Source organism: Maylandia zebra, linkage group LG2, assembly GCF_041146795.1.
Source record: "Maylandia zebra isolate NMK-2024a linkage group LG2, Mzebra_GT3a, whole genome shotgun sequence".
NCBI lineage: Eukaryota > Metazoa > Chordata > Actinopteri > Cichliformes > Cichlidae > Maylandia > Maylandia zebra.
The window spans coordinates 10,102,230-10,113,887 of record NC_135168.1 but is presented as its reverse complement, the minus strand read 5'-3'; positions in this window follow the sequence as shown (position 1 = coordinate 10,113,887).

Here is an 11,658-nt window from a genome sequence, read left to right as displayed (position 1 = left end):
AGGGCAGAAAAACTGTCTTAAACAGTTGACAGAATTGAGCCCATGATGTGATGTGGGAGCTCAGTGCCTTGAACCATTTCCAGTAGGGGTGCAACGATACACAAAATTCACGGTTCGGTTCGATACTTTGGTGTCACGGTTCGATATTTTTTCGATACAAAAAAAATGTTCATGCCTTTTTAATTTGTCATTTATTAAAATTATAAATATATATTTTAACACAAAAGTACAGTTTTTAAATTTAACCCTAACCCTTGTGCGTGTTGTTTTTTAGCTCGTCATATTGCAGCCACAGAAATTCTTTTGTCCATGAAACCATAAAGCTGCACTTTCTTTTTGCCTTATAGTCTGATTTGTCATAACTTCTCCGTTTTGTGGTAAGCTTTTCTTTGGCTGTCACTTCTTCACCCTGACCTGTCTTATTTGGCTCAGCAGAACTAAAATATATATCTGTCTGTGAAGGTTCTCAGTCATCCAGGTCATCGTAGTGAAATATATATCCTGCCGCACTCACATAAGCTCAGCGATTCTCTGCGCGATCAACCTCTCACATGTTTAAGCTGTGGGAGATTTCACTTGTCATGTTTGCATAGTAAGCTAACAATTAATAAGACGATGTCAGAGGAATTGGTGCACAAATTATCATCACTCACAGATCAGTGCTGTCGCTCTCTATACACAGTTCGCACGATTGCAAAGTGAAAGCAAAAAAACAAGCGCAAATTCAAACACGATTTCAATATGTCACATATTGACAGTGGCTCACCCAATGACATAATTACCCAGCTACATTTCTGAAAGAATGCAAAAGCATTGACATATATTTTTCCTTCCTACAATAGCCCGACAGGCAGGGCAGAGATAGCCCCGGGACGTCGGGCTAGCAATATTGCGAGCCCTGTATTGAGGAATCACTCATCTTTGGAAAAGAGAGTTTATTACAGAGAAATGTCTCTTTCCAAAATAAAAGCTATACTATCCGCTTCTTCTGGGCTATATTCTCAGCAGCATATTAAACATATCAGGTCTCCATAAGGAGAATCCTGTGCTAACAGCTGTCTAAATGACTCGGCTAAAGTTTGTAGCATGCATGCTTGTTGTTTTTGTCTTTGCACTAGGATGATGTCGGTGTAAATGTGCAGTCATATTCGTTGTGTTCCCACTAGTGCTTTCAGGTTAATCTCGTTGAAATAACCTTAACGCCACAACACGGCAAATCTCCGTTAACGAGCTACCCTATACAGAGGGGCTAGACGGCCAACACGTTAACCAGCTAACTGCGCTAACACACTAGCTCCCACCCATGTAATTGAGCATTGCATGGCACATCCAACATACTGTTTTACTTTAGTCCATGACTCGCTTACCTTCAGGGTCATACGTCACATGAAAACCAAAATAATTCCAAACGCCAGATCTGAATGAGGGTGGGGAGGTCCACTTCTGTCTTGCTAGCTTGCCCTGCGCTCTTCCTTCTGACCATGCTGTCTGTGTTGAGTGCTCAGTGAATCTGCGTTCGACTACTCCGCCTAGGCTGCACTCTCGAGCCTAGGCGGAGTAGTCAAATGCAGATTCACTGAGCGCTCAACACAGACAGCATCGTCAGAAGGAAAGTTGATAAAATAAATTACAAATTTTGTATTGTTCTTTTTTTTTTCTCCCCTTTGGTTTTCTTTCTTTCTCTCCCCCTCTTTCTTTCATTCTTTCCCCCTGTCCTATCCCACAGTCATGTCTGTCCCGTTTGCAACTGAAAATAAAATAAATTCATAATTATAATAAAGGTCAATCAAATGGACCAATATGATGATCCACTTAAAATAAATCCTCTTGGCATCTTTCTTGGCCTCAAGACAACAATTCTGATGGCTATAGATCCAAACGGGACACAAAAAAAAAAAAAAAAAAAATTGAAAAAAATTTTATTGTTCGATACATATGCGTACCGAACCGAAAGCACTGTATCGAACGGTTCAATATCGATACGAATATCGTTGCACCCCTAATTTCCAGGGCTCTTTTGCAAGAAAGTGTGGCAGTTCATTTAGCAATTGCCCATCAGTTAGGTTCAATGAGGCTTTGTATATGCCAACTGTATTTAACCAGTCCTCAGGTTGCACTTTTCCGTCCCCAGCATACACAGGAGGCTCCAGCTTTGCGTGATGTAAAGCTGCCGCAATCACTCTGGAAGTGCTGCTGAGTTCAACTGAGTGAGATGGGAGGAAAGGATTTGTAGGTTGAAATGGGTTGCTGGGCAGGAACGGATTGGTACTGTTGGTGGGTTCAGTTTTGTCCATCACATGAACATGAGGTGTCGATGTGGCCATTGGGAAAACAGGAGACTGTGGGACTGCAGGAGGGGGAGAGTTCCCCGTTGTGAGTTGGTCCCACTGCCTTAGTAAACTCTGCTGTATGTTCAGTGAGTCACGTAAACAATCACTAAGCTTATTCACCTCAGTTCTTAACTCCACCACTTGTTGGCTAAGGCTAGGAGTCACATTTTCAACTATCTGGCACATAGGTAACGAGGTAAGTTCCATGTCTGAGTCAGAGTCGTCTGGGCAGTGTGCCATTGCGATTTCAAAAAAATTAAGCCGCTCCAGGGCACAGCGCAGTTATTGATATAGCAGTAAAAGAGTCAGTTAGGTCAGACTAGAAAGACAAAACTGCAAAAATGCATTCAAGATTAAATTTAGAAAAACCACATATAAAATTTCGCCCAACAACTGAAATTAGACTGGAGTGATCAGAACCATGTTATTACAATAGCATGTCTGCAACACTAGAGCTCAATGCAAGATTAGTTTTAAGTTGTTTCGTTATACTGAGCCGAAGACCAGCACCAACGGTTGTAGTCGGCCAAGCTATCACTTACATGTGCTACAGTCAGTCTCAGCAGAGGGAAAGGGGAATGAAAAGCCAGCAGAAATGTTCATGTCCAGGCTCTCCACAGAAGAATTAATCCTTAGAAGACGAAACCAACAACAAATAACAAATCCACGGAGTCCATTCGCGTCGCGGAGTCAGCTTCTCTCTTTTTCTTTCTCCCAAGCGGAGCAGCGGCACATCACGGTATCCAGAAATTAGTCGGGTCCAACCTGAGCTGAGGCTGCGGCCATGGCTGGAGAAAACGTCCGAGCGTCCGCAAAACTGGGGGGATTTCCGAGACAGTTCACGTGCTAGAAGAGAAGAATCCTCGGCGGGATGCAAAAATCGTCTGAAGTCCAAGGGGAAAAAGTTCGGGCGCCAGTTGTAACGTGCAGTGGAGATGAAGCCAGCCGCAGTGTGCAGGTGGATAGCGAATGAGCAACAGCTTCTGACTTTCCAAAAAGTACTCATTTATTTACAATATCAAAAATAAAAGTGCTACCTCTACCACACATTACTGAAGAGCACACTAGTCCGCGTACACACGGGAGCATCCATTACAGGAGGAGTGCGAAGAAGAACAAAAAGGGGGTGACACCAGTCGTGAGACAGGAGGCGCCGCCATGTGGTGATACACTGCATTACAATAGCAACTGTTACAATATAAATATTGTTCTGAGAAGCTTTTTGTTGGTTGAGTCTGAAATTGATTGTATGTACAATTCATATCCTTATAAAACGGCAGAAATATGGTGTTTTATTAATAAACTTACATTTATGGATATAAAATAGCTAAAAGTATTAACAAATATTTTATTAAAAAAAACATTTATCATTCTTCCTGGGGAACTTAAAGAAAAAGAATAAAACATTTTCCATCGTAAAGAAAACTCCCTTAAAATATGGACAATAACAAAACTGCTAAATTCTTCCAGAATCTCTGTGTAGAGGAACCAAAAGAGATGTGCCACAGTTTCTGGATGATCCCCACAGAAAGTTCAATTAGTATTTATGTCTCTTTTAAATGTTACCATATAGTGACTGGCTGGGTCACATTTATGAAGAATTTTATATGAGATTTCCTTCACCTTGTTCACAATTAGATATTTATGGGATCATCCAGACTGTCTTCCAGGTGATATCTGGAACATGTCGGTTCCAGTAAGATATTCTATATATGGGAGAGACATGATATCTTCTTGGAATAAACTACGTATTCTCTTATTGCTGTTACCAAGTTCCTGTGAAAAGCAGATTTTTCCCACTGCTGACTCAGCTGGATCAGGGAGAGTGACTGAGGCAGATATTGAGCTGTCAGTGTTTTTATATAACATTAAAGTCCCTGAGGGTATGGCACCAAGCACCATTGAGAATTCCCCAACACTGTTTGACAAGTTTGACGAGCATCTTGACTTTTGGTCTTTGGATGTTAACAGTCCTGGATATGTGACTTCTTGTTTAACAGAAATGTTACAGAGAGCATTTGCAGTGCAGCCTTTAATTGCTAGTAATTCACATTTTTTTAGATTTCGACATAAAGCAGATGCCTCAGAGAAATCACTAATAACACTAAGGGCTGGACGGATTTGATTTGCATTCTTCAAGAAGAGTGTGGTGTCATCAGCTAGCTGGCTGATGATGAGCTCCTTATCAGCTGTGCTGATTCCTTGTATAACAGGTCAAATCTCGGGGTGGAGTCTTAATCATTTTAATTGAGCTATTGCCATTCGTGTACAAGGTTTTGATAGCTTTACAGAAAAATGCCAAATTTTTCCAAAGAGTGGAAAATAAATTGATGTTCAATTGTATCAAAAGCCTTTTAAAAATCCAGGAAGAGAATGAAGCTATAGTCAGATACCAAATCAGAGTAATCAAGTAGATCTAAAACCAGTCTCATGTTCTTAGAAAGGTGTCTGTTTCTCATAAAGCCTGATTGTGTCTCATCCATAATTGTGTCCAAGAACTCTTTCATTCTGTTAGCAAGTACTAAAGCCATAATCTCATAGTCATCATTGAGCAGACAGATGGGTCTCCAATTATCAATAAGAAGTAAGTCTTTGTTTGGCTTTGGAATAAGTGTTATGAGACCCTGAGTAAGAGTAGGAGGGAGGATGTTATTCTCTACACTTCCTATGAAAAGCTGCAGTAAGAACGGAGCCAGGAGATTAGAAAATGATTCATAAAACTCTGCAGTTAAACCATCTGTGCCGGGAGATTTGTTGGCCTTAAGTGCAGAAATAGGATTACAAACGTCCTCCACAGTCAGAGGGCCGTCACAGTGACTTCTATCTTCCACAACAATAGTTTTTAGGTTTTTAATATTATTGAGAAACAGCGTTGAGACATATATATATATATATATATTCTACTTTTCTAAATGATTGACTATTTCAATGGAGAACCTAAATGACACGGACCCGTGTTTGTTATTACATATCTCTATTTTGAATGTGACAAGTCTATCATTGCCTGTTATTCATAGGTATTAACAGAGTTTTTGGCCTTTTTTTCCTCTATAACAGTTAATTGACTCTTTACAGTGGCCTGCTATGGTTAATAATAACATGTTCAGTCATGAGTGAAATCAAAGCTTTTCTTCACTTTAGCATTTAACATTCCCAACAATATAATGTGATACCTTAATTAAAACACAGCTAATAAAACACAATTTTCTTAATGCAAACATCAGTGACTCAACATTAGCAACCAAAGGGTTCAGTCTGCAGCTCACACTCATGTGAAGCTACAGCCTCCCCCTTTAGTCTCTGTCATCCTTCTGCTCCTGCACAAACAAAGCAAGACAAAACCTCCACCCTTCTTCTACAGGCTGGGTGAATTGTTGTGGACATTCACTAATCCTAAAGTCGGCACCGTTTTTGTCTCAGTATCAAGTCAGTTAAACTTTTAGTCGTCAGTCCATCACAGTCCAGTCACATGCATACATCCACACACATTCATACCAGATATTGCTGATAATGGAGTCTCACGCGCAACCTATTCGAGCCTCCATCACCAGCAAGATGACGTCATCATTTTAAAGGAAAACAGCTCCTTGTTTTTGGACTGGATTGACTCGCTGCAATCCTTTTAGGCTCAGGACTTCTCATGTGATCAATGTCACATATAAGTGAATTTCTCCCAAGCCCATTATAATCATGGAGAAAAACACTTTGCCACTGTTTCCAGTAAGAATATTTTATAGCGCTTTAAAGTTCAACCTCTCAGGTCTGGATTAAAGAGCTGATTTGTTAAATCGGGAACTCACAAAATACCAAAATATCACCACCGGTGGATCACACCTCTCAGATGTTCTTATCTCAGTGCACTGTAACAAAAGCACAAACAAACGCAACCAATAAAATACTAATAAAGTAACAAATACTGGGGCCCATTGCAAACATGTCCAAGCATAAAACCATCTTTCTCTCTCTTAGAGAAAGAAAACAATCCAAACCTCACTGATAAAATCAATCTAGTGTCAAGCAAAACCCAAAAATAAACCAAAACTTCACCAGAAAGTTTTCCTCCCTCCCGGGACAATATTGTGCAGGAATACAGGCACCGTAACTCCTTTTGCACTGACAAAAACATGTTGGATTTACTTGATTCAATAGTGGACACTGGTTGCACACAAAGGTTTTGCTTTGGCAGAAACTTAAACAACTGAGTTAAATCAACACAACCTTTTCATATTCAGTAAACCTGCATGTTGTGTTCATAAAACACGATTGAAACATGTTCAGATGGAGTAAGTTGAGCTCCTGGAACATTTTAATCCTTCAATTGAAATTGAATGGGTCTACAACAACTACCATCCTCCTATCTCTATCCTGGTTGCAGCAGGGCTGGGAAATAACCCTGAAGTGATAGGTTACCAGGCAGGGTACACCCTGGACAGCTCACCAGTCTATCAGATAGAAACACACAGCCGTTTACATTCATGGATAATTTAGCCCAGGACCTTCTTACTGTGGAGCAACAGCACTAACCAGCATGCCAACAATGGAGGAAATACAGGAAAGCTATGATTTCCTGTATTTGAGGCAGAATTATTTTGTTCTTGCCCTTGACAGGTTAATCCACAATAAATAGCAACAGCATGCATGTGGTGTGTGTGTCGTTGTCTGCCTCTTATAACTCCAGTGATTTTCCTGTAGTTTGAAATCTTATGCGGTGTTGACACAATAATTTGTTGTAAACCAGGAAATTCCCAACTGTGGTAGAAAGCACAGCTTAGCCTTAGCAAATGTTCAAAGAAAAGTCGTCACTTCCTGATTTCTGCTTCACTGATAAATATTGTCACACTGGGGTTTTTGCAAATGATATCAGTGAGCACTGTGTGGCAGCTGGAGTCAGACAACTGAAGCTCCCACAATCAAGACCACAAACAGCTTTCAAAGGAGATTTGAAGCTTTTCTGGCAGCAAGCTTCATGATTTATGGGACTGGAACTGGAACAGAAACTACCTGATCACCAATGGTGAGCTGGCATGGAATTATTTTTATGACATTTTATCAAAGTTATAAATAAGCATGCCCATTAACACATAGTGAGTGAGCATGTTGTCTTCCCACGCAGTGAACAGCGGATGCTAATGTTTTTGTCACTTTTTACAGAGTCAAACTCAAAGTAAGGTCAGTGCTTCCACGCTTTAAACGCTGCACGCTCACACTCTCTCCACACTCGATAGATTATCCATTGTTCATCTGCACACAGCTGCGGTTTTAGTAACGCAGCGTGCTTACGGCAAAGTAACAGTAATCTAATTACCTTTTTTGCAATAGTAATCCCTCACTTTACTCGTTTCTTGAAAAAAGTAATCGGATTACTGCCCATCTCTGGTTGGAGCTGTGCACTTGTGGGTTCCACCTTGTGTACACGTTTATCTTTGCTGTGTGTACTTGTACCTCTGAGTGGAAGCTGAACTCTTGAGTTCGAGTATCGAAGCATCAGCTGTGACGTTAAAGTCCAAACAGCTCGTTCATTTGACGTGCAAATGAACGAAGGTAACGCCGTTTTCATGTGGATGTGTCACTGAGACACTTTCCACATCCACAGCTCACAAAATGGGAAAACTATAGAAGTATAACAATGAAGAAGTTACTATGTTACGGGTCCCAAGGATGAAGACCTCGATGACAAATATGTTACCTGTAAAAGCAGGTGAAGAGCAGAGTAAGGAAGACACGATGCGTCTCTGCTTTCCTCCAGAACGTGTCTGAGTCTGATTTATTTCACACAAATAAATGCTATAAAACACTAAACATGAGCTTTCAATATACTGTTCAGCTGGTTCCTCATTCACATCAATGACATTTACTTATTTCACAACATCAGTGAAATATACTCTTTTTAACTGGTTCAGTTTCTCAAGTTCACACTTCTTTCCATAACAGCTACATCCTTTTATCATATCAATAAACACATCACATTGTCTTCTGCAGTGTCTTACTGGCTAAACAGTTCTATTCAATAACAGCATTGGTAAATACATTACATTTGTTCCCTCCAGTAATTTACTGGCAAAATCACTATTTAGTGCATCATGAAACACAGCTTGTTGAATCAACCCATGAATGCCTCTGTTAGCTACACAGAGTTGCTCAGAGTGCTTGTGTTACACTAGCTAATCTACTCAGTCACTTTAACAGAACTATTAACATTCACATCTCACAGAACTGATTTGATTGGAGCATTACAACACGTTTGCACAGAGCATAGGAGCGCACTGACTCTGCTTCACGAGCGCTCCACCTAACGAGCGGGCTCGCGGTGCGGTCGCGCGGGACACTCCTCTGGTTTTCTCCCGTGTTTACATATAAATAACTTTGGCGGACCGCCTTAACTCTCCCATTCACATTAACGTGGGTAACCATGGTGACAATAAACAACATTTTCGGTGCGAGCACCGTGTACCGACCTGTAAAAGCAGGTGAAGAGCAGAGTAAGGAAGACACGATGCGTCTCTGCTTTCCTCCAGAACGTGTCTGAGGAAGCAGCGGAAGGTGGGCTCCACTTACTGCTCCCCGAAACCCCGGAGCAAGCACCAAAGTTCCGCCCTCACTGCTTTCTAACATAAAATGAATCCCTGTTACATGGATTTTCTATCCTCTTAAAGAAACTGAAAATAAATACATATAGCAATGAAAAATGTCCCGTTACATGAGTGTTTTACACAAAATAATATTCATGTGGTCATTCCCTCACAGGGGTGCCACAACTACACTGCTGTTTTGACAGAGACACAGTGTGTTTATCTAACTTGGCTGAAGCCAAAGTTCTCCAGACAAATTCAGTCTGTTTCTGCCAAGTGTGAACTCACTGGATGAGCGCCAGATACACAGAATCAAAAAGGGATAAATTACTTTTCTTATGTCATGTTCCCGTCACAAACTGGCTCAAGGAGAGGGGAAGTAGGAGTCCACAGATGAAATGTTCCTATAAATAAAGTGGAATTTATTCAAACTTTACCAAAACTTCAACACATCAAATACAAGCAGTTCAGCAGGGAGTGGATGTGTGTTGCATGTGCCAGGTGGATGCAGAGAGAGGCCAGGGCCACGTTCAAACCTGAACACGCTGCACAGTGTTTTGTTCCATTTGTTAGGGATGAATGAAATGCTTCCTTGAAAGGATGTGTGCAGTCACCAGTGGGCGTGGAAGCATGTGCGCCCTCATTTGGTGGGTGTGCAAGAAAAGTCATCCTGTCACACAGCAATGCCTACATGAATCACACCACTCTGCTTAAAATAATAATGTTTAGTGAAGCAGGTGAAGCAAAGACTGCTTTTAATAGGCTGGGAGACCCAGGTGTGCTGCTTTAGCTGCTGAGCCTCTTATGACAGAACAGCGGAGAGTGGTAAGAAGGGAGGAGGGGGTCTGGCTGTGTTTGTGAACGATAGATGGTGTAACTCTGGGCATTTCTCTATCAAAGAGACGCTATGCTGTAAGGACATTGAGCTGCTAGCGGTTAGCATGAGACCGTACTATCTACCACGAGAGTTTACACACGTGATTATGATAGCTGTGTATGTCCCGCCCTCTGCTAACGCTGCAGCAGCCTGTGAGGTCCTGCACACTGTAACCAGCAGACTCCAAACACAGCACCCTCAGGCCCTTTTCCTGATCTCTGGGGACTTTAAAGATGATGTAACCATTTAATTATGGTTACATAATTAATTATGTAATTAATTATGCAAAATGCAAAACGCTCAGCTGTGTCTCCAATCAAAGCTCTGTAACTTCAGAGGTGATGTTCATATGTTGACTAATGGTTTTCTTTCATTTTTGATGTACTGCAGAATATTTGTATAAAATCCAGGCCAGGAAAATCTCCTTCATGTGTTTCTGTGTTTTGTCTTCAGCTACGTTGACACAAAGGCCTCTGCTGTGACGCTCACACCTTTGATAAAGTCTGGAGAGTGTCAGCTTCCTGTTTATAGATACAAAAATATGTAATGTTGTGAACTCTGGCCGCAGCGGCGCAAGAAAAAGGAGAATTACGGGAAGCACTCACAACAGGTAAAATCAAAATAACAAAGTAAAGTACGATAAAATAAAAACCAACAAAAGAACAACACAATATACTTCCCCGTACTGTTACTGCTAACCTCTGTTAACCTAGTAACGCTTACCTTCTAACTGACAGCTGGTCAATAAACGAGCTCCATAAACGCTCCATATTCACCTTTACATGGAATATAAAGGGAAAAGAAGAAACACAGTGCTGTGTCAGCGTTAGACATATAGATATATCCTTGCTTTTAATACATTTGAAGGTGGGTGGGAGAGGTGCTTCTCCGCGTAGTCTACGGTCTCTTTGGGATCGGTAAAGCTTTTCCTCACATCACCGTGGGTCACTAACAGCTTTGCAGGGTATAGCAGTCTGTACCTGACGCCGGTCATCCCACGTAGTCTTCCTCTCATATTTGCAAATGCGGCTCTGCGTTTCCAACAGAGGGAGGGAAATCTGGGAGGATTTTAAAAACCCTTATACATCAGGTTCTTGTTCTCTGCAGCTTTCAGCAGAATCTCCTCACCAATGTGGTAGTAGTGCAATCTCAAGATGATGGGCCGAGGAAGATGACTTTGTTTGGGACGCTGGCGATTCGCTCTATGTGCTCGATCGATGAGTGGCTTCTCCTCGAGAGATAGCGCCTCCGCCAACAGGTGTGAACCAACTCAGTCATCTTGGGTCCCTCTGTGCCTTCTGGTATTCCTGCAGTTCTTAAATTATTCCTCCTGGAGTGCCTCAAGAGCTCCACATCTCTCATCTAACTTCTTTACCTCCGCAGACAAACGCTCCACAGTGGCCTGGAGAGTGGCGATGGTGTCAGAGTGGTTCGAGGCACAGTCCTGCAGTTCAGTCAAAGTGTTATCATGCCTGGCCACGTCGCTTTTTATGTCCGAGGGCTGGATGCTCTGGTTCAAGGATGATATCTCGCCTCCTATGGTGGTAGAAATCTCTAATATGCAAGTGTCCAGTGCTAGTTAGTTAGTTCTAGTGGTTAGTGGGGCTTTATTTGATGATTCTAGTGTGTGTTACATTGTTGTCATATTGTTGAGTCGCAGAGCTGTACAGTGTTACAGTTTCTGTAGAGTCTGGTATAAGGAACTCAGATCCCTCTGTGAATAATGTTCACTGAAACTGATCTGTAGTTAATGAACTAGTCAGGATTTACACTAGAGAACGTTTCTGCCATTACATGGCCTGTATTTGTAGAGCGCTTTACTCGTCCCTAAGGACCCCAAAGTGCTTTTTTGCCCAAGGACACAACGACCGAGACTGTCCAA